Here is a 22,783-nt window from a genome sequence, read left to right as displayed (position 1 = left end):
AATAATGATAATAATAATGATGATGATGATGATAACATAACAAAATCATATGACACATCACTCTGCTTCTGTATAATGTCATTCCAAGTCTTTCCAAGAACCTTACTGGTACCTCATCTACACCAACACGTTCCACAGAGACAGAGGTGTTGCGCCTTTCTGCTCAGCGTCCATGCGTGCAGGACTCCAACACCCTATCCACCAACCCCCCGCCTTCCAGAACACACTGACATTTGCTATTAAAATAAAGATTGCTACAGATGCATTCCAGAGTTCCTGTCTGGGATCCTGCTGGTGTTTAAAATAGACAGGTCTATAGGGACGTGCTTGTTCATTACCTGAGCATAGGCTCACACAAGCAGACTCCTTCCAAGGACATCTGCTTATTCATTATGGATGGGACACTGGGCCCCATATCCAGATTGTGGCTTGTTTTGACTACCTGTGCCTAATGTCTCAAAGCTGCCTCAGAAATCTCTAATGGACTCTTAGCCAACTGTGCGTATTTTCCTTAGAAGGTATGTGATTCGTGCATAAACAGCCTAGTGTGTTTACTCGCAGTCTCATGTTAACTTTCGTTTGCATTTAAACCCAGTGCATCAGCAGTACATGCCAGAATATATCCCAGAGTCCTCTGCAAACTTGATGGCATCATTTACGAAGTCTTAAAAAATGCCTACAAAAGCAGCACGATTGCCTGCAGTAGTAGTTGCTGATCCATTAAATTATCTTTAAGTTATGCTGTGGGGGTGGGTGTTTGGTTCAGCATATTTTGGCTCCGTGCCCATATCCAGAAGGTCATGGGTTCAACTCCCATTGCTGGCCAAGTTTTAATAGCATTGTTTGGTTCTTGAGCAAAACCCTTAACTCTAATCCTAACCCTGCTCTCTGATCCTAAAGCTTTCTACACTTTAAAATTTCTTTGGACAAAAGTGTCTGCCAAATTAATGTAATGCAATTTCATGTTGCAATATATTTATGTCATCTTTTGGTTGCAAGGGAAATGTCCAAGGAGAGATGCTGGTTTCCCAAGAATCTGCTGTTCACTTGTGGTCCAGGTCATGGTCATTGAGTTCCCTTTGTCTCAAATTTGCTTGTATGGTCACTTTAGCACTTAAACTCCTTGAAGCTTATGATCGGCCAACTCTGTGTTGAATTGCCTCAAACCAATTAAAATTACACCACCTTGGGTCCTCTTTTCCATTATTTTTTGCTTAGAATGCAGAAGGACTCCATACTATCACGCCTCATATAATGCTTGAAACGTGTTGTGCATTAAAACAGGAATTTGTAGCGTTCATTAACGTCAGAATGGTGTCTCTGTGGGTAGCACTGTGGTCTCTCATGTGCCCATTTGGGGATGAAGATGTAGGTAAGTCCTAACGTCCAGCAGATGAAAGTGTTGTTTCTGAATTTCCCATAATGCATCTGTATGTTTGTGTGCATCATGTGATAGCCTGGTACAATATACTCCAGACTCACCAAGAAGATGCACTTGATAAGCAATTCAGCAAGATAGGATAGATGGTTTAAGTCCGGAAATAAAAGTGAAAAAATAAATTCCAATCCATCCTAAATTTAAATCTTTTCCCCCTAATATCTTACTTTACACAATGAATCATGATGTCAAGTTAGATTCAGTTTATGGATTTTTACTAAAAGCCTCCTTTTCCCTTCATTAGAAGCAGGGTTTTCGTTTGCAGAGTGTCGCCTACTCAGTGTGGGCACTCGATAGGGCCTCGGCTCCCATCTCCTCTCCCTGAGTTATTGATCGCTGTTTTGAGCTCAGCCTTTATTAAAAGTAGCTAAAAAATTGTGCTACATCTGCGCGGGTCTTTTGGGAGGAAGCGGAAAATACGCACACCGGCTGAACACTTAATATTGATTAATAAAACGGTGGAGGCAGATCGAACGGAAGAGGAGTCATCATTAATTGTCTAGAGGGTCTTCCTTATGGACAGAGCCTGTCCAGATCTCAGTAATGACTCTATATTTCCATGAAATAATTTTAAAAAAGGAATGACTTAATTGGCATTTTTTCGGCAGTGTGAACAATATGAATAATGTCCAAAAATGGGAAAAAAGGGACATCTGAACCTCTGAAGAGACTTGAGCGTCTGCCAGGTGAACCAGGCAGTCTGTCTTCTTGCGAGCAAAGATGTTCCCAGTCGACAGAAGACTGACATGCAATTTTCTTAACGGTATGTTCCATATTTCTTTCAGAAATTTATATTCGCTTTAACAAGTTAAAACAGGGGGTATAACTGCAGATCTTTGTCTGTACTTGGGACTTGGCAGGTTGCCGTGTTGTCCATAGAGTGGTTCAAAAGTGTGAAAACAACCCGTATTGTATTATTAATGATATTTCTATGCCGTACACATAATTCAGGTTTGAAACAGACCCCAGGCAGAAGTGACAAGACAAAATACCTGTCCCTTCCTGTAAAGGCAGAGAAGACATCGCCACAATGCCTTGTATTATGATTCTCAGCAGTATTCCCTGTGTGGGCTGCGCTAATTAGCATCTAGCATGTGACTTTCCTGAAAACACTGGCTGTTGGTTTCTGTTCAACACCAAGTGACATGTTTATACTTCGAAACATTAAAAAAAAAATAGAGCATAAGGTTTGATTAAACATTTCCCAAGGTGTAATGCTAACATAGGAAAAGGAAAAATGGGCCTCTAATTAGACTATAAGACCTTAACAGTTTTAGCTCTGAAAAGCTAAAATAACAATCATTCCGCAAGTAACAATAGCTTTTGACACGATGATGCCCACCCATTGTCTATCTGTTTTCTTCTCCCAGAATCCTTTGGGTAGATGTAGAGATCCTTGACCGCGCGCTGTGCCGTCGTTTAAACAGATCAGAAATGTCAGTGGTTCGGCTCCCAGGCAGACACCGCCCTGAACCGTAAATTGTTCTCCGTCTTTCAAAGGTCTCACAGACAGCGGGAAGGCGGCTACAACTACCAGCCGAAACGGAAGGTGGCCACACATGGCACCGCTCCAGCTGATTCGCCTTCCTCCTGCCCTCCCCCCATAAAAAGGGGATATACAGGGGCGGGGCTACAGGGGCCCCCAGCTGATTGGTCCTTAAACGGGCCCCTTCCCTGCCACACAGCAATTCAAAACATAAAAAAACAAGACAGGAAAACGTAGAAAAGGCAGAGTAGCTTTCAGCTTAGGGTCAGGAGGTTTATTGGCTGATAATAAGGCTGGCATTTCTTTATGAATTATGGCCTCCAACTCTAAAAAAGATCCTAGAATTGCCCCTGGCCCCAATACAGCCAGTGCGAGATCCATTAACTGCATCCAATTTGATTTTAACCTGATGAGCAGATTGATAGTCTGGTTGTGGACGCATCTGCCCCCCCCCCTCACCCCCCCCCCCCCCCCCCCCCCCACCCGGTCACCCTCCAGGGAGCTGCTGTCTAATGGGACTCCATCAGAGGCTGAACCAAAGGCTCCTGGCTCCAGGAGGCCGCTGTGGATGTGGATGTAGTGTTTGATGAGAGGAGAGATGTAATTACTACACATCCCTCATTTGGCTGGATATAGACAGACAACACAAACAGTTTAGAGAGGAGCGGCATGGCATTACGGGGGGATTTGGGGGTGAAGACACGCATCTGGCTGCAGGAAGTCGTGTACAATGCGGAAGTCAATAGGGGGCAGTATAATTACCGCCTCACCGCAGTCCGGGGTTTAATAGCAGCTCTGGTCTTTGGCTCTGCATACATTCACGCACGGCTTTTCAGTGCCAAATACATAGCTTGACATTAGGGCGTTTAATTAATCCAAATGGTGGGAAAAGGTTAAAGGATTCCTGGCCTTTTAGAGGACGTGACGTCCGTCCCTAACTGGATATTAAACAAGCGCATATGTCTCACCCTTTCTGAGAGGAAACAGGTGACCCTGTTTGAATCCCCCGGATCTTGTTATAGCATTACGACGTGACGTCGTCTAGGAGGTTCTGCTTTGCTCACATTCTAGGTTCAGAGCCCAAAGTCCCAGCAGGTGGCGTATATAGAGGCGGGACCACAGGAACACAGGCTCCAGCTGAAAGCTGATTGGCCCCAGACTGCTCACCCTCTGTCGCTCACCGATTCAAAGCATATTATTGGCTTATGATAAGATTGGACCCTCTGCATGAATTATGGTCCCCATTATGCCCCCCCTCCTCCACCTTAAAAAAATCCTCAAATTGCCCTTGAGACCAGGGGATGCTGTTGCACGTCAGAGACGGAGGTTAGTGGCAGTAAGGGATGAGGGCCTGCTGTTCTCCTTTCCTTCGCCATCCGCCAGGGTGGGCCCCTTGGCGAGAAGATAGTGAGGATGACCATTAGCGATGGCAGGACCAGTGGCTGCTCATTAGCCGTGGCACGGAACTCAAGAGCGCCCGGCCTCCCCTCGTGCTGGGATGGGATCACGTGGCTGACAATGGAAGCCAGATCATTGTCAGATGTGAACTCCTCACCCCGGATGGCGCAGTGACTTAACATGCTCTGGCCTCAACAACTGCATGCTATTTCAGACCTCTGCTTGGTGCCGCCACTGCTGGGGATCCGAACCCCGTCATCGCGATTCGGAAACGCTTTTGAGGCTTCAGAACTCCAAGAAGCTGGTCCTTCTCACCTTGCACTGCAGTCTCGGACCAGCCACGACGCGTTAAAGCTTCATGTCACTTCTGAACAACGTGCCTCACGATCAAAATACGTTAATTTAAGAACATATACAAGATCATAAGCTCATTCTCCACTTAGCCTTCTCTTCCTCAGCTAACATTGAGTCGTATTAACTATACGTTCTGAAAGAGCCTAGTCAGCTACAACCGGTAGTTAAACAGCTGCCCAAGTTACCGCAAATCCACAGAGATATATCATTACATCAGTCATAACAAGATGTTTTTCAGATTTAACGTTTTCATAATTGCACGTTTCTCTCAATGCAATAATCAGTGTATTGAGGATAAAAGTCAATCAAATTATATATTTCCCTATATGAAATTAGCAACCTGCTGGTTTGCCTCACAAACCTGCGAGATCTGGGGGATTCGGGATGTGTGTTATGAACATGGCGGCAGCCTCCGTGATCAGCTGATAATGACGGAGGCCTATCTCACGACATCTGGCTGCCTTGGTGCTCTGAATAGCCCGGGTACGAGAGAACCCTGCGCATCCAGTGGCAGGGACAAGGGCCAGGATCTGAGGTAACTAGCCCTGATGTTGAGGGAAGGCCATTCGTCTTAGTCCGTCAGATCTGATCCATCACTGGGCAAGGCTGTGATCCCTCAGAGGAGCGGAGCTGTGTATGTGACTCATGTATATATTACATTATGGGGACCAAATATCCCCATAATTTGATTAAAAACCTGTATTTTTTTTTTGATCTCCACAAGGTGTACCTACATTTGATAAAAATCTGTGACTGCAATCAGAAAAATAAAAACGTTTTCTAAAAAGAGTTTTCCCCATAGAAATGAATGGAGAGTCCCCACAGGGATATAATTACAAACCTGTGTGTGTGTGTGATCCTGCAGTGCCCCGTTGGTTTCCCTCTGCAGTTCTGGTGGCACGGTGCTGCTATCCAGGTGCCTGATCAAACACCCTCCCGATGTCGATACGTCCAGCGCACGCAGCCGTGGGAAAAGGCTTCTGAGCCAGATGGGGTTGCTCTGGTTTTCGGGGTTGGTGGGGCATTTGCTCTTGGGGGTGTGTGTGTGTGTGTCGTTGAGGGGGTGTGTTGATTAGTCCCTACTATGTGGTGCCTCTTTCTCTTCTAACCTGCGGGTTAAATGTTCCATTCTCAAAATGTAAAAGGTGAAATTTATATAATTTTTTTTTAATGATGAAATCACAACAAAATGAGCCTCAAAGTCAATTTCCAGCCATTTCACCGTATTGTCGTGAGCTACATTTTCAGGATGTTTCTTCCTTTTTCTCTCGATGTCCAATTAAAAAGATTCGAATCGACCATTTTGTCTTAAGATCGTTGCTTTGGTAGGAAATGGATTTATGGCTTTTTCTCTCATTTGGGTTCCCTCACTGGGCAGTTGCTGTCTTAAGCACTTAATTTCCACCCCATTATAAGCTTAACGTCATGAAATTTTCCCTTCGGACTTAAACAACTTAAAATTGACCCTGAGGTCCATTTTTTTGTAATATCATAAAAGCAAACAAACTAATATAATTTCCCTCTTATGAAAGAACGTTAGAGTTTGCCATTTTACCAAAGCACTTGATAGGGATTTGAAAGGCAGTGCATAATATGATTGACCTCACTGCTGGTTCACTGGACCTGCGTCCTTCTTCCTGATGATTCCATCTCATGGCCGTTCTGTATCAGGCTAAGGGCCGTGTACAGTGAAAATGAGGCACTGGATTCATACAGTAACTGGTGGAACATGAAGCCATGAAATGTGATCGGTGTCGAAACAGGCCGGGGCACGAAGGATTATCCCTCACATCATTATGAGAAGCAACTTTCCCAGAAATACAAAAAACAAAATGGCACCCAATCCAACGAGTTCCCCACCCTTGTGCCCTGTGCTGGGCTCCAGACCCCTGTGACCCTAACCTGGATAAGGGGTTAGATAATGGATGGATGGATGGATGGATGGATGGAGTAAACTTCCTTTACTTTCCTGCCACAAATTTAAAGATACCACAAACTTCAGGTTACATCCTTAGAATGTTCACAGGCCAAGTTAGTAGGTATAACAAGGCATGCTACATTATGCATGCTACATTAAGGATGGTGTGGTACAGTATCGGACAGCAGAGCTGTTAATCCCTCCTTGTTATGTTAATTCTGCTGACCCAGAAATGAAGGACCAAGCTGTCACTGGGTCATTAAAGTGTGACTGAAAACACTCCGGTAACGAGGCTGAAAGAAATACTGTGAAATGTTAACTTATTCCGCTCGCCGTTTGTGAAGCCGGGATGCGTCGAGCTCGATGGCTTGTAAATACTGGCATTTAGGTTGAAAGCAGGATGTGGAGCCAGAGCTGACCTCAGCCGGACCGCTTTCCAGGGAATGATTACAGTTCTCCCGAGGTCTCATTAGCTTCCTGCTACCGTCAACAAATAAATCCCCCAAAATTCCTGCAGGACCACATGCAGTAATCACCCCAAATCCTCTGAAAATGAATCTTTGTGTGGCTACAGCCCGGCACAGATCGAGATGACTACCTATTAGCATGCTAGCAGCTAGCCTGTTAATTCTAGCCGTGCCACTGGTACCGCTGCCATAATCTAGCATGTTTGTGTGGCTTTGGCTAACTTGTTTATGCCATGGGTTTATCTGAGAACACTTGGACGTGAATGATTGGAGCTGCGCATGCCTAAAATGCTGCAGGTTTTTTTGAAAGTACCTCACAACACACTGCATAATGCTCGCAAATTCACATTGAGTGCCAAAGCACCGCTTATCCGGAGAGAGACTTGCCCTCTTGGAGAGCAGCACAATTACCGCCCTCGAATGTTTCCCTAGAAACGCATATAAACAACAAAAACATCTACTGATGTTTATTGAGCATAACATTGATTTCTTCCTCCCCAGAATGGATCAGACAATGTTAAAAATACCTGTGTATTAAAATATAATTCTAATGTATCTGTATATATAGATATAAAATGACTGATTTTTATTTTCAGTGATTATTTATTGCTTGTGTCATTCATAAAACAATGCGCTGGCAAGCGCTGCTCCTCTAGCTGAAAATGGTCGTAAATTATTCCGTTTTTTTTTCTCAATTAATGGCAATAGCGAGTAATTATTATGATTTCAAATATTTTATTGGCCATGTGGAACAAGCCATATCGAATACAAAGAACGATTAGCCATATACAAACAGAAATAATAAATAACAGACATTCGATGTGGGTGACTGGTGCAGATTTCAAAGATGAATGGCTCTGTTACGCCTCTGCCACTAATGATTATTTAGATTCAACATTAGTATTCATTGTTAAGGAAATGTCCCTCCCAATATGTGTCAGTATGAGAGTTTGTAGCTGATTTTTACCCCGGCTTTGGGGCTCCTGGGGTTACACGCTTACATCGTGCCCAGAGCAGTTGGGATTTATGCATTTTAGCTTAGCACAGCCTACATATAACCAGATACTGAATGTCAGAAATAGATTGGCATAGTTTATTTTAGCTGGGTAGGTAGTGTGGTCTCACATTTCCACTGCAGGGGGTTTGAATCCCGCCCGCAAATCTGATTTGTGCTGGATTTTGCATCTTCTCACCATGTTTATGCAGGTTTCCTTCTGCAGTCCCAATGCATGCGAATTGACACTCTGGTGCCCCTAGAGCGGCCATTTTGACTGCATGTGAGTGTACGCTCTGTCCATGCACTCGCATGCTGTCCCAGGGGGTCCCCTGCCTTGAGTCTTGAGTATCCTTGGATAAACTTCAGCTTCACTGTGTCTCTGCACTGGACAAGTGATTATAGGATGGATGGATGGATGGATGGATATTTACTATGATTTGCAGTGTCCATTCAAAAACTAAGCTGTGCAAATTACTTTATCATGGGGTAATTTTAAGTGGTAAGGGGGTGTGAAATATATTTTTTTCTTCTTCTTCAGGCAAAATACCAAAATAAAAGCAGCATTATCAAAATATTTGGATAACAGTCAGGCGGAAACATTCCCCTTCTGGCTTCTACGTCGGGCATCATCACAGAAAGATCTCGATCCAGAATCATGCTTCGGGTGTTTGGGTTTGCCTGCTCATTTTGCCTTGAGATCGTGTAGCGAGCATAAAATTTCACATCGCCTGTGAACACCTCCATCCGTATTTCGTCTGTGTTTTCGTTGGGCGGCCTCGGCCTGCTACCTGCTGCAACGTTTAGCGCGTAGTGAGCCCTGACTCCACTGTCGCATACCTTTCTGCTTGTGTTTCGCCCTCACAACCAATTCTGTCTGCGCATCGCGTTTCCTGAAAAGCAAAACAAAGAATGATTGTGAGGATCTTATCACGTTACGGTGTTCTGTTCCTTGAATCATATGAGTCCGACGTTTCTCGTGTCTATGCTGCCTCCGTTTAACAGAGATTGTAAAAAGGGGTGTCAGGGTGCGGATGTCGCCGACATTCCCTCTGTAAGCTGTCGTTCATCGCTTGCCCGCATCTCCGGCGTACCGGGCCTCTTCATCCCAGTGGCTTCACAAGAGCTTGCCCTGGGATGGAGTGGTGCTCGGTGAATTTTTGAGCTTGTCTTTAGGCCAGTGGCCAGAAACCCCTTCCATATGAGCGAGGATGACGCATGCACCAGACAGAAGCGAAATCAATCTTTAGGCTCAACGATTAACACGACAGTTCAGTAATGTGGACAAGAGCCATAACGGTATGAAGTAATCTGCCTTTAAAAGCAATTAACTTCATCTTATGGAGGCAGTCGGCAATTACACGCATCAACTTAGGCACACCTCACAAAAAGTCACTTCTTATTCTGTGGATGTTGATGTATTTTGTTCATTAGGAAACACTATTTAGTGGTATTTTCATTGGTATTGCTAGTACGTAGCTGGCAGATAATGTTGAGTGTTGAAGTTCCATTTTTAAACATTAATAGGCATTAATAGATGATGGTGAAATGCATTTGAATGCCTTTGACTTTCATTGATGCTCATTTAGAATACTCCATCTCACCTTATAAGATTGAAGTTCTAACCCAGGGCTCTTCAAATTTGAGATTCCAAATTCAGGCCTTGTTTTCAGTTCTTCCAGGTAGTTAGGTTAATAATTACTGATTCTGATTGGCCAGAGGCTTCAAACAGAGTTCACAGGTAAAGAAAGGCTGGAAAATCTGCAGTGCTCAGACCTTGAGGACCGTGATTTGAACAGCCCTGTTCTAACTGTTCAAGGATTAGAGGTTAAACAGTCCACCCACGCTTCAGGTCAAGCCCAAGAGAAAGTCAGAGGTCTTTCTTCTGTGCTGCTCCTTGAAGAGCTTGTCACTATCACCAGCAGTGGAAGCCCATCCACCGGAGTTAGTTTCTTGCGAGTGGTTTCTGAGAGGTTGGACCTCTGAGGTTCTCAGACTTCATTAAGGTCATCTTTTCTCTCCTCACCCCTTTTCTTTCTCTAGATTCTGATACCCGCAAAAGTTTTGGTGAAAGTGAATAACTTCCAACTGCCCTAAATTTCTACTCTATGGGATCCTTTTCGCCGAAGACCCACCAGCAGGTATGAGCTGAACACTGTTTGTGTTTGTTCTCCCTCAGTAGATCTCTGACTTCGCTCCAGCGACTCGCATGCCAACTAAATTGTCTGACAATTGTATCCCTAGAGCGTGTAAAAAGATATGTGGGGAAAAAAAAAAATCTGCAGGAAGAATTTTGGATGCACTCCACAGGGTTTTGTACAATTCACAGGGAAGCATTTGTAACAAAGCCTTCTTTGAATATTGAGATTTGAATATTGAGGACGGAGGGGTTTTAGTTCTTTGCCGGCTTAACGGAAATCGATACACGGGCACCGCGGGTCGTCTGCGCTTTGATTTAAATCCAGCCCTCGATTTTGTGCCACGGCTTATGGCTTCAAACTGACGTTTCTATCCAAGTGCTTTTTTAAAGGGCATGTGTGAAATGGAATTTCAGATGTCAAATGTGTCAGGCCTGATCGGGAAGCAATTCGGCAGCGCTCGGAGACACGGAATGCTGTAAACAGGACACCCTCCTGGCTTGGGTCCTGGGACTAGTAGAGGAACAGGCAGGATACGAAAAGGATTCTTCCACACCTAGGAGATAATGAAAATGAGACCTCACTGGCTTTTTATGCCTGATCTTCTATTACTGCTGTAATTTTTATTTTTTTATATTGTTGCACCGGGATATTGGTAGATGATGTTCTGCCCACATACCGCTAATGTCATGCGTTCATATCGCGGCATAGCAGTAGTGGGCCGAATATAAATTATTTTCACAGCTTGTTAAATGGGTGCGATGAGATGTTTGTGTTTATGCACGCAAGTGTTTTACACCAAAATATGATTTCCTTGCTTAAAATTGCTGTAGGATATTTTAATGGGAGGTCTCACTGGTGACTCTTCAAGAAATTGGCGCGATTATATGAAATCGAAAAAAAAATCCAGAGTTTTAGACATAGAGGAAAATGACGGTTGTTTGGGCGTCGGAGTTACTGCCGGTTAATCCGAGATCATGGAAGATATGGAAGGTGCTGTAGATGCAGGGATATGATGTGTTTGGCCATAAAACACGCTTTCAAACATGATCTCAGGTGTGGGGGAGGGGTGGGCGGCTGGTGTGAAGGTGTAGGCAGAATGTGGGCGATGTCTCGGAGCGTTGGGAGCAATTCCTCGGCGATTTGTTCGCAGGGTGCTGAAGGCCATTCCGGACTGTTCTAACAACACCACACTTCGTTACATAAATGATGATGAAATCATCGGCAGAAGTGGATGTGCACGGCACCGTTCCGGTTTCACTCCCGCCAGATGTCTGTGATCGGGAGTTATGAGGAAACAGCTGTCTGAGAATAATAAGGTACCTTTCGATATCGGCACCAGGAGCAGATCCAAATAATATTAAGGTTTTTTTTTGTTTTAAATCATAGCCAACGTAAAGGCATGATTAAATCATTAAGACAGCATCTGCTTCCTAAATATCGTTTTAATTTGCAGAGAAGGCCGCTCCGCGTTGCAGGAGCCGATCCAATGTTTTAATTATGTCAGGGATTGTGAGAGATGGCTAGTTAGGAGTCCCGGACCCGGCCGGACATAGCGAGGAGAAGAACGAATCTCGCCGACTGCCCAACATGCTTCAAGAAGCTAAGATCTTCTCCGCCATCATTTGGTGAAACTCACTGGGTGGTCTTCCGTGCAAAAAAACGCCTTCGTTAGTGTGACCATGGATTAACTGAGCAACTCAAATTCATTTTCCAAATTAAATTAAATTTTTTCTTTTTATATAGCGCCTTTCACAACAGCGTCACCCCAAAGCGTGTTACGTGGGTGTGTTGTGATACATTACTGCATCATTAACATGGAATAACACAGAAACGGAAAATGGAAAGACAAAAAAATGAAAGAAAGTCAGATGACAACGGAGGAGGGGAACCAAAAACTCGCAAGTAGAGAGGAAAAAAGCATCTGGGGGTCCAAGGTCAATAGACTGCCCAACCCCCCCCCCCCCTAGACATGCTAACATTAATCAAATGTGATCATCCATTTAGTGCAACGACCCCTCCTCACCTTAACTCTTCTTCTAAGGTTGGACTGCGATGGAAATCATGTAGAAAAATAAACACTGGAAGTTGGTGTCTTTCTGTTTTTTTCTGCGGAATGTTCCATCGCGTTGACTCAGCTACACGCCATTGAATGCTAATATCTCCAGTCCTTGGAACATCAGAGACACTCCATGGCCACCCCTTGGTTGCCGTTCTCCTTCCCCTCAAGAGCCGCATCTCTTTCCGCAGAGCAGAATGTTCCGGGGCTCGTATCTCGCTCCCTTAAGCGTCGCTGTCTAGCGGATTTAAGGGGGATTTGCCGCATGGCTGCGTTATGGTGGGCTGGCTTTCTGCTGGAGGGTAATCCACAATTACCAGGTGTAAACCCAACTTGCCCCGTGTGCGTGGACTCGAGCGTCCTGGGCGGATGGAATAAAAATTTGCTATTTGTCTATCTGTTCACCCCATCCCTCCGTGTCAGTGACATTCTCAAAGGGATCTCTCTCCGGACCGGCTTCTTTAATAGCAGTTTTTACATCCTACCGCGTCCTCCTTTCCTGAAGCAGACAGACGTTCCTGCAGTGACGGCGCTTGTATAATCTTGATTGTTGGAGGATTGGAGGCAGACGGTCTTTGCAGTTATGATAGATATAATTACATCGGCTGGACTGAAGCTGTTCCAGGTTGCGTAGGTGTTACACACCATGTAGCCAACAGTGCGGGTTTTTGCATTCAGCTGATTTGCAATCATGTTACTCTGGTTCAATTAAATAAAAATGGATGGTTAAGCTCTTATGAAAATGACTCTCTGATCAGTTCGTGGGGCCGGAAACATGGTTTTTGATTCGTCCAGAGCCGCGATTACGCTGTCGGACAGTTGTCTGACTTCCAGCCCTATAGCTACGCCTCTACTGCCCATCAAACATCCATAGGAATGTGGTCGCTGAAAGATCTCGTGGAAGAAGCCGTTGCCTGTGACAGCCATGAAAGGTGTGTTAGATTCAGAATCAGCTACCAGCTTTGTTTATGTAATAGGCCAACTAGCACGTGCCACACATGTACAGCCTCTGGAGAGTCCTGCCTTGTTGGCAAGTCTCCATGTAAGCTGAATAGCATGGAGGGGGCTAGTGTCTGAAACACAGGGGAGGTGTATGTATCTACTACAGCGAGTTTGTTTTGTGTTCAGCTGTAAGGCCGTGAAGAGTCGCTGTTTCCTTTAAAGGGTCAGTGAATGCGAGTGGTACAGGGGACCTCCATCATTCTCGGGAACATGCCGGTTACCGAGCGCAACATAGAAGCCCAGTCGCTGCATTTTAAAGTCACCAGCGGCTGGGTTCAGTATCTGTATGTGGATAGACCTGTTCTCTCACACCCCTGAGACCAGGGTTCGAGTCTCCGCCATGGCTACATGTGTGTGGAGTTCGCATGTTCTCTCCGTGTCTTCATGGGGTTTTCCGGATTCCACCCACAGTCGCAAAACAAATTAAGGTGACTTGGAGTTGCGAAATTGCCTGTTGGCGAGCACGTGCGAGTGAATGGTGTGTGAATGTGCCCTGCGATGGGTTGGTGCCCCATCCTGGGTTGTTCCCTGCCTTACACCCATAGCCTCTATCACAGACTTTGGACCCCCCCCCCCCTTCGAGCGTTAATGGGACAAGCGGTTACAGAAGATGGACGGACAAGTATGTTCAGGACTTAGAACACGGTGCACCTTCTCGGATAATTAATGCCATTGGTTTGTAGACAAAATCATGAAGGTTATAATTCAGACGTCTTGCAGTCTTTTTGTCATGTTATAGATCCAGCATTGGCGTAAAATTAAAAACATAACTAATATATATATTTTTTTAAATCTCTATCCCGTTGATGGTGAATCGAACACTAAACGACACACTGATTGGACTCTGATGTTATTTTCAGTATTTCTGCTCGCAGGACCGTGGACTGCAGTGAGGCTGTGACTTGGACTCCTTCCCTTTTCTTTTAGTGCCTCACGGATCTCGACTCCGTGCTCCGTGTCTCAAATTCCAGACAAATATTTATGGACCATGTGAAAAAGCACAATGTACCTCAAGGTCCATTAACCCGGAATGTTAACTGACTTCGCACCCAGACGATGCACACAGCCGCCACTCCTGTTACTTGCACGGTGCCACGTCTGGCCGCACGCTGTGGTCTACATACTGTAGACCCCCCACTCTAGGCGGAAATGTCTGCCTCCTCTTTGCCCCAAGACTTTTCCGACGAGGGCTTGTGGCCGCCCCCGCCCCTAATTAAAATATGGGCCGGCTCTTATTTATAACCCCATAAAATGAAGACCTATATTTTCACCCCCCCCAGTCCATCTATCACCTTCAGGCTCCTACTTTCCGTTACCTATTTTTGCCGTTTTCGCTCTTAATGTGGGATTTTTTTATTTTTTTATTTGACAAGTGCGAATAGAGCACGTAATTATTTTCCTACCGCCCTGAGCTCCTCTCATTTTCCCTGCTCTTAAACTCGGCTTGTTTCCATTAGCGGCTACACAGCGCATTTACCGTCTCAGTTAACTCCTTCTGGAGATGCTGTGGGCCGAAGGCTGACACGGTGGCACGAGTGGGGGGCTGTAGGTTAATTTATTCAGTTGGGTTTTCGTTATTTGTGCGTGACATTATTTCACTAGTGGTGACACTGTCAATTCCTGGGTGTAGCTGTCCCTGTTGTGCCTTTTTGAATCTGTCAGGTGTATATTTGCTGTTTGAATGTATTACTCTCTTTTCGGTGTGTGAGTGTGCCCTGTGATGGGTTGGCACCCCATCTTTGGTTGTTCCCTGCCTCTGGGATAGAATCCAGATCCCCTGCAACCCTGAGTAGGATATGCGATTATATAACATATATATGGATGGATGGAATCTCTTTTCCATTTTAATTTATATGAACATATATCTTTATGCATATGACATTAAATAGTTTTCCTACTAGTGAGGTTGTTTCATATTTTCAACCCTTTAGCGTGTATATAATACCCTCTGGTAATGTATGTGTCAACATTGTGTGTTTCAGTGGGCCAGAAGGTCAGTGGTTCAAATCCCATTGTTAGCAGAGTGATGTCACCATTGGGCCCTTAAATCTATGTTGCTTTGGATAAAACCATCTACTAAACCAGTTAAAAGTAGCTGTAAATGTAAATCATGTCACTGCAGATAATAGCTTCCTTTGGATTAAAGCTAGCAAACATTTAGGGTTGGTGTACCTGTTGCTCGTGGGAGTTTTACTTGCGCAAAAATGTTCTGAGGGCAGAATGGAAAATGATTGGTTCAGAGAGATAACCAATCAGATTGTAGGAAGTGGGCCCAAGTAAGTAGAGGAGGCAGGACCAACCAATCAGGTATCTTAGTCCCACTTCCTCTACAGTCTGAATCTAAATCAGTCATTTTTCATTCCGCCTTCAGAACATTTTCGTATAAGTAAAATTCTGATGACCGTGCCTGTTCTGTAATCCCAGAAACACACATATCCAGTGAACATCGAGATGGGCCAGTTTTATGGCCTCCTGACCTGAGGTTAACCTCTGCTCAGCCGTACATGCAAATTGAAGGAAGGCGAAGGAGCCGTTGGTAATGAAACATGATCCAATCCTTTCTTTTGTCAGTCCTTTTGTGTTTGGCCAAAGTAAGAGCTTAAATCTTAAACCACTCGCTCAATAACTCAATTGCTCTTCTTATCTTTGAAACGAGGCGAAGATTTACAGAGGAAAGGGGCAGCGATTTATTACCACGGGTCTGATAAACTATCGCATTCACAAGCAAAGAATTGTTACAGGATAGCGAGATAGGCTTATGCGCTGATAGTCGTAGATTCATTTTCTGATATGTTTATTTTATGGTGCCAGGATGTAAGATATATCTGCAGACAATAGTCTGGAAGCACACACTATGTTACGTTCGGTGAATGTTGGGGAGATGGGGAGTATAAATGAACAGTCCAGGGGAAGAAAAAAAAAATATGCATCGATGCTTCTGTGCCTGCAGATCAAATAGTTTTCCTGGCCAACAGTCAATATCTGTTATATATTGTATAGTTGACTTTTATTATGGAAAGCCACAAGGGACAAAAAGCTAAAAAGTCTGTACATATGCCAGGAATGTTTATGTGAGCACAGGTAAAGGAAACATGCTGAGATCTAATCTTCACAAATATGAAATTGGCACATATGTGCATAAATACGGAATGACGTGATTGCGTATGATATGAGTAGCTTAGACTGCGTGTAACAGACGTGCTTTTACAGGAGGTACATTCCAGGAATCGTCCATTTGCGTGTTCTCAAACACGTTCGCAGATTAATGTCGGTGCCATGTGCTTGACATCAACTTTTTTGTCCGAGTGACTGAAAAAAAATCAGACACGTAATTGAACCTGGGAATAGCTGAAGGTGAAATGTTTCATCCGAGCAAAAGAGAAACACAGCAAAAGGGGGGGGGGGGGGGAATAAAAATAGAGCACATCGACAAAGAGGGCATTTGAATGCACCCCAGCGGTCTACTTTTCACAGACACCGGAGGCTATGTAGTAGGCCTGGTTTTCGGGAGGGGGGGTCAGTGTCGATGTCTCGCGTTACGTAACACCCGCGGCCGTTGTGATATCAGGCTCCCAAAAGCATCGACCTTGAGGTACGCTGCTGACTTAACGGGACACGGCGGCAGCTGCAACTGGGGGCTGTATCTGAAACATGGCTAAAATAAGCCAGTACTCACCTTTGCAGCATGCCAGAGTGATGTCTCACGAGGAACGGCACATCGCTTACCTTCTTATCTCCTTCTTCACCCGGGCTGCGTGTCTGTGGTTTTTTTTTAGACACACTGGAATACATGCTACAGTATAAGAGGCACTTTGCAACCATTTAGTGAGACTGATAGACCTTCGAAACGTGTCACCGAAACGATGGAGGTGGCCCGTGTCCGTGGACTTGAAGGAAACTCCTCAGCGTGTCTGACAGGATGGTGAAGCCTTCTTCTGACATGAAGAGATAAATATCACTTTAATCATATCTTTTTTTTTTCTCACAGTGCAGTTATCAAATCATTCTTATGGAATGTCAGGGAATAGAGGGAGGAACGGACCATACAAATTAATTTTATGGAGGGATGCGGAAAGATGATGGTCCACTGATGTTCTTCAGAAGTCCTTGCTAAATCAAACCCCAAAGACACAAAGTATTCAGTTGTGGATTTTATTCCATCCTGTTTATTGGAGTAAGTGTGGTATGTGAATGGGTGTGTATGTGGCAGGGAAGGCGGGGGGGGGGGTGGTTATGTCCCCACAGTGTGACAAAAACCTGTTATTTTGATGTTGTAGGCACCAATTTTTCGGGAAATTCAGTTTTTATTAAAATCTGTGTCTGCAATCAAAAAACTAAAGCCAAAAATGCCAAAAGTCTTCTGTTTTCTTTGGTTGCTTATGGATAAGGTTAGGGATGGGTGGGGCTTAAGGTCGTCATGTTGGGATTACGGTTTTTCCCATAGAAATGAATGGAGAGTCCCCACAAAGATACGAACACAAATGCGTGTGTGTGTCTGTTTGTACAGGTAGGTCCAGGAATTCTACAGATGGATGGATTTTTATAGGACATTTTACTGATTTGTCACATACTTTAGTATCGATAAACTGTGTAGCTAATTTTTGCAAACTTTATTAGAGGCTATCAGAACTGGAGATGCAAAGGACCATCTGCTGTACTTTATACCATCCCAGTTGCATTCGTACTTTTCTTCCTTCTCTACTCGTTTTTCTTCTTTATTGGTTTATCACTCTATCAGACCTGTTTTCTTGTTTTCCCTGCCCAGATGTTTATCTGTTGTGGTGCACTGTGTCCAATCCGACACCACATCTGTCGAACTGGTTTGCGAATCTGCTTATCTGCGTTTTCCCATTTGCCCTCCTGCGGTGGGAGACGCCGATATCCATGTGGAGCCTGGCACTGACGCCGCCTGTGTTTCACAGGCACACGGCATTCCCAGCTCTCCCGGCGGCGCTGTGCTCCATCCTCCCCAGGGAAAATCAACCCTGCTGCCCGCCTCAGTGAATAGTGGTAATGGGAATTCAGTTACCAAGCGCTGCCTGGTTTAATGTACTCGTTCTCGCTGCCTATAAGTGTCAAGATTCTGCTGGTTGGCTTGCAGTGTAGCGCGACCTCCCAAGATAAAGACAAGAGCTGTCTCATGTAGAAGCCATGTTCCCTATGAACCACAGAACTGGCACACTGGCCTTGTTTGGTTGAAAACTCATTATCCTTCCTCTTGCATTCCAATGATCACCACATCTCCCACAAACAACCCCCCCACATTCCTGTGATACCACATCTCCCACTAACAACCCCCCCACATTCCTGTGATACCACATCTCCCACTAACAACCCCCCACCTTCCTGTGATACCACATCTCCCACTAAGAACCCCCCACCTTCCTGTGATACCACATCTCCCACTAACAACCCCCACCTTTCTGTGATACCACATCTCCCACTAAGAACCCCCCAGCTTCCTGTGATCACCACATCTCTCACTAACAACCCTCCACCTTCCTGTGATCATCATATCTCCCACTAACAACCCCCCACCTTCCTGTAATCATCACATTTCCCAATAACCCCCCACCTTCTTGTGACTACATCTCCCACTAGCAACCCCATCTTCCTGTGACCACCGCCACATCTCCCACTAACCCGCATCTTCCTGTGACCGCTACATCTCCCACTAACAATCTCCCTGCCTTCCAGCCGCCTCCAGAAGCCTACGTTCTTTGACTCATTAATCTCCCTGATTCCTGTTGGCCATGTAAAGAACTCCAGCAGCTGCCTGTAACCTGCATAGTGGTAGTGTACTCGTCCTACATTTCCTCTTCTCTCTGCTTTTACATTTACATTTATCTGTCAGACACTTTTCACCAAATCGGCTTACAGTCCAGCGTGTTGACTGACAGACTGGGACTGTCAACACAGGTATTTAGCGAGTGCGGTGCGTTCTGCTTAGCAGTGATACCAGAGTGGCCGGTGTTCAAAATCCAAGTAAAACCAAAACGATAAACAAATACCCTTTTTCTGTTTGTTTAATGAATACAGCTGTAGTGGTGATATACAGAGAGGAATATGGTGCTTTTGAGTGGCACTGCGGATTCCTGGATATCAAATTTTTCTTTTTTCGTATTTTTATTTAATATTGCTGCTTCATCCTGATGTCGGGGTATAAACGTGAGGAGCCTTTCTGAGGGAGGGAGGGAGGCAGCGGTTTCAGCCCCCAGGGGAGGGCTCCTGTCAGCGTCGCAGCTCGCCGCAGGCCTGCATCGCCACGGTAACTCGATGTGGCAGGCCCTGCCACCGGCGCGCCTGTGTCATGCGAGGACGCCATCGCTGTCGTACCCCTGCAGATTTTTACCTGGCGGGAAACCGTCTCCGTCTATCCTCGCGGGCGACGAGAAGAGGCAGGCAACTCCGTGGGCCTGTGTCTCATTTCATGGACTGCGAGGAAAGTGGGGGGGGTGGGAGGGGGGGGGCAGGCTGCGTGGGACGCTGCGGGGTGGAACTATGGGAGCAGGAGGTGGCGAAACAGAGCTTGAGTAGAGATAGCTCGACTGGAAATAAACATATACACACACACAGACACACACACAGGTTTGTAATTATATCTTTGTGGGGACTCTACATTCATTTATATGCAGGAAACTCTAATCCCAACTTGACGACCTTAACCCCTTCCCAGCCCTAAGCAAAGTAACCAAACAGAATATGAGTCTTTTGACATTTTTAGTTTTTTGGTTGCATTCACAGATCTCATTTGGCTCCCACAACGCACAATGTAATATAAACCTAATCCACAGAGAGAGAGAGAGAGAGAGAGAGAGAGAGAGAGAGAGAGAGAGAGGGTGAGCTAGGCCATATAATACATTAATATGGGCTGTGAGTTCTTGCCAAGAGTCATTCGGAAAAAAAATGTAAATATTGCAGATGTTTCTCAAATAAACAGGAGTATATAGGTATGTGACTCTAAAGGTGAGGTCCCAGCTTACATCTTATTTAGCCTTCTTTACCAAGACAGACGTCAGTGTGTAAGTGCAGAAACATCTCTGGTGAAGATTCCCTTTCAAGCAAACGGGGGCTGTAATCGTATTTGTGACCAGTAGTGCAGGGAGGAACAGGGCCATAACTGGATGTGACTGGGGGGGGGGGGTGTGGGGGTAAATATGTTTCGTCTTTCAGCAAAGCTACAAAAGAAACATACTCAATTATACGACTCTATGAATAAAAGCCATACTTTTAATAAAAATGCACGAGCAAGGGAAGGAGAAAAGGTTAAAAGAGGCGGCGGAGGTAATTTAAAGTTCGCTGGTTGGTTGGTGTTGAGGGCGGGGCTGCTTTCTGCGTACTTTGTTCCCTCCTGCTCCTGATTATACCACATTTTGTTTGTTTCTCCAGAAGATTGCCCACCCTTTGAAGGTAACATTTCACATGCTTTTAGTAGTCAAGGCTTATTTTTACCCACTCACTCACAGTGCCTCCGTTATCTCCTACACTGGGGGGGGGAGGGGTGTGCAGTATGCAATTTTACAAGCCGAGAAAGACCGAATTTTATCAAATGTTTCAGTGGAACTTAGCCAGCATAAGGCAGGTAATCAGGCTCGGCAGCAGATGTACAAAATATGTTTGATGCGCAAATCAGTCTCTCGTCTCGTCTGTTAATAAAAGTACAAATGAAATGTGGAAAAATACAATCACATTAATTCTTAAACGAGTAATACTGTTGCAAAAACAAAGAAAATATACTTTTTTATATCGGTATATTTTAAAAACAGTATTATCAGTATAGTATTATAGTAGTCACAGTGTAGTATTGTAGCACCAATAGTGTTACTCTTCTTTTGTCTAATGTTTATTGTTGCATAATCCAGCCTTGACACGTTACGCTGGCGCTACGCAAAGTCCGGGCAGCAGTGTGAAGTCAACGCAACGTGAGGCGGAGCAGTGTCAACACTGACTCCATCCTCCAGTTAAAACGTCCTCATCTCAGCACCTCTTCATTTTAATGAGTCCTTATGTGCGCAGTGAAGTGGCTCATTGGGCTAAGTCTCTGTGGCCGTGATTGGAAGGTCGCTGGTTCAAGCGTCAGGGGAACGGCCACATGTGTGTGGTCCCTTCACCCTCAAGCTATGGGGAGCCAACTGGGGTTGGTGAAGAGATGCATTGCAGTGTACACTAGCAGTGAAAAGGTTTTGCACACACTGATATTTTCTACATTTGTGTTACTTAACATTTACTACGACTGCACTCCACGTTCTTTGCAAGCAAATACATTTATAGTACGTTCACCATTTCAGTACCTTTATTAGCAAGAAAATGTCACATATTCCATTCATCAAAGTAACCTCCTCTAGCAGTTATAACAGCAGAGAAAATTCAAGGCATTCTTTCTACATGTGGCATTAAATACTGCTCTGTGTCATGGGACAAAACAGTTAACTAGTGCATTGAAAGTTAAATGACAGCCTAGAATTTGACTCTGCCATCACCACACAAGCAGTTAATAGGATGTCAGACATGCACTGTTACATACTCGCTCCATCATATAAAGTAAATTTGTTTTATTTGAGTTGTATTTTCATTTATAGTTGGTCACTCAACTTTCCAGTGCTTAAGAAGAATACAAATTCTGCAGTTTATGAAATAAATGGGAAAGTGGTAAAAACTGTGGCGTGCATGAACTTCTGACTGGTAGTGTACTTGTACTTGTACTTGTACTTGTACTTGTGCAAAGGGAAAATCAAGAATTTATGAATTTCCTTTCTGAAGGCACCATGCACTAACAAGTTGGATTCATAATTTTTACAGCTGTTTGTCTTGCCTGTTTCTCCCTCCCTCTCCATCCATCCATCCATCCATCCATCCATCCATCAGTCATGTTTATGATAGCCATCACGTTATGTGTATTAAGTGCTTACTGCATATTCCTGATATTAAGCACTGAATACTTCAGGCAGCTGAATTTATTTGCTTGCCTATAGGAATAGGTGGTGTTATAAGTTTATTTATACATCTGTTTTTATGGCCCAAGTTCTGAAGCCAATTTATCGGACTTTAAAACATATTTGCGTTTTATTGCATGAGCATAGTGCTTACAGTATTTATAGTCATATCAACTGAATCATGCTACCGAATTAGAACATAGTACTAGGTCAGTTGGTAATGGATAGGATATTTGTATGTCACAAGAACATGCTACCTGTCTTAAGAAATAGCAAAGTAATTAAAAGCAGTAGCTTGGCTTTGTATAATCAGAAGTGGTCCATAAAGTACAAATCCAGACCAAGTTTTTATTTCAGCCAACCAGCTGAGTCCTCTGTGACTGTGACTCTTTACGTTCAACTGGTCGGTTGCAACAAAATCTTGGTCTGGATTTGTGCTTTCTGGACCTGAACTTTCCACCTCTGTGTATAATACACATACAGATGTGTGTTTTACCATAATAAATAGCAGAGAACTGGATAACAGTAATCTAGCATCATATAACATGGTTTAGCGAAGAACTGAATTAACCGTAATTGTAAGAAAATCGCGGCAG

The 22,783-nt window shown here is 44.5% G+C and overlaps 1 protein-coding gene across 5 annotated transcripts in view; it reads left to right on the top strand.

Annotated features, from left to right (window-relative positions):
- lingo2 (leucine rich repeat and Ig domain containing 2) overlaps positions 1–22,783 on the top strand; it is a 219,669-nt gene that overhangs the window by 70,943 nt on the left and 125,943 nt on the right. For 2 of the 5 annotated variants that reach the window (XM_049002611.1, XM_049002612.1), the window contains exon 3: positions 10,099–10,196. The exons of 2 other annotated variants lie outside the window; for them this stretch is intronic. The gene's annotated coding sequence lies outside the window, so the exon portion shown is untranslated. Of the gene's footprint in view, positions 1–10,098; positions 10,197–11,302; positions 11,513–22,783 lie in introns of those variants that run through there. One more of the 5 variants, XM_049002615.1, reaches the window with a different exon arrangement.

The sequence above is a fragment of the Brienomyrus brachyistius genome, unplaced genomic scaffold (genome assembly GCF_023856365.1).
Source record: "Brienomyrus brachyistius isolate T26 unplaced genomic scaffold, BBRACH_0.4 scaffold70, whole genome shotgun sequence".
NCBI classification, from domain to species: domain Eukaryota; kingdom Metazoa; phylum Chordata; class Actinopteri; order Osteoglossiformes; family Mormyridae; genus Brienomyrus; species Brienomyrus brachyistius.
The sequence above is the reverse complement of the archived record's forward strand: the minus strand, read 5'-3'. Positions and strand labels throughout refer to the sequence as shown.